The following is a 944-nucleotide window of genomic DNA, read 5'->3' on the forward strand; positions in this document are numbered from 1 at the left end:
CATCATTGTTGTTTGGCGGGCCCGGGCTGGGGATTCGAACCCGCCACCTTAGGTGTATGTGGCTGGTGCCTTAGCCGCTTGAGCCACAGGCGCCGAGCCAAAGCACTTTTTCTAGGATGAATTCATGAACTCATTTGTCAGATCTCATACAAAGACAGCTCTGATGGCCGTTCTAGAAGAAGAGTTCCAAAACCGCTCTGAAGGGTTGACACTGGCATCAGTGCATGGCTTCCCAAGGGGAGTACTTTGAAGGTGACTATAGTGATCTTCAGCAATGAGGTATGGAGCACTTTTTCTAGGTTGAGGTCATGAACTTCATTGTCTAACTTTGTATGTGCGTGTACACATATATGCACACACAGACACATATATACATATAAACATGCTATGTACATAATACATACTTGCATATATAAGTACACACTTGCATACATATACAAAGGGTGCCAAAATGTATACACATTTTAGGAAAGGAAAAAACTATGTAATTATAACACTCAACATGTACTGATAATGTTTGTTATCTTATATCTCTTATAATTGGAGAAGTGAAACATGACTTGAGTATTACAATTTTAGTAGTCTTTTCCTTCTTTAAAATGTGTCTACATTTTGGGGGAACCCTCTGTATACATATACACATGCATTTACATATAAACATCTATACATGTAAATACACATTTACACACACGTATACATACACAGATACACACAGATATATACACATACATATGTACACACACATATAGACCCTTTTTTTGGAGACAGAGTCACCCTCTGTAGAGTGCTATGGCGTCACAGCTCATAGCAAACACAAACTCTTGGGCTTAAGCGATTCTCTTGCCTCAGCTTCCCAAGTAGCTGGGACTACAGGCGCCTGCCACAACAACCAGCTATTTTTTTTCTTGCAGTTGTTATTATTGTTTAGCAGGCCGGGCCCAGGC

The sequence above is a fragment of the Otolemur garnettii genome, unplaced genomic scaffold, assembly GCF_000181295.1.
Source record: "Otolemur garnettii isolate 467f Iridium unplaced genomic scaffold, OtoGar3 scaffold00001, whole genome shotgun sequence".
In the NCBI taxonomy this organism is placed as follows: Eukaryota; Metazoa; Chordata; class Mammalia; order Primates; family Galagidae; genus Otolemur; species Otolemur garnettii.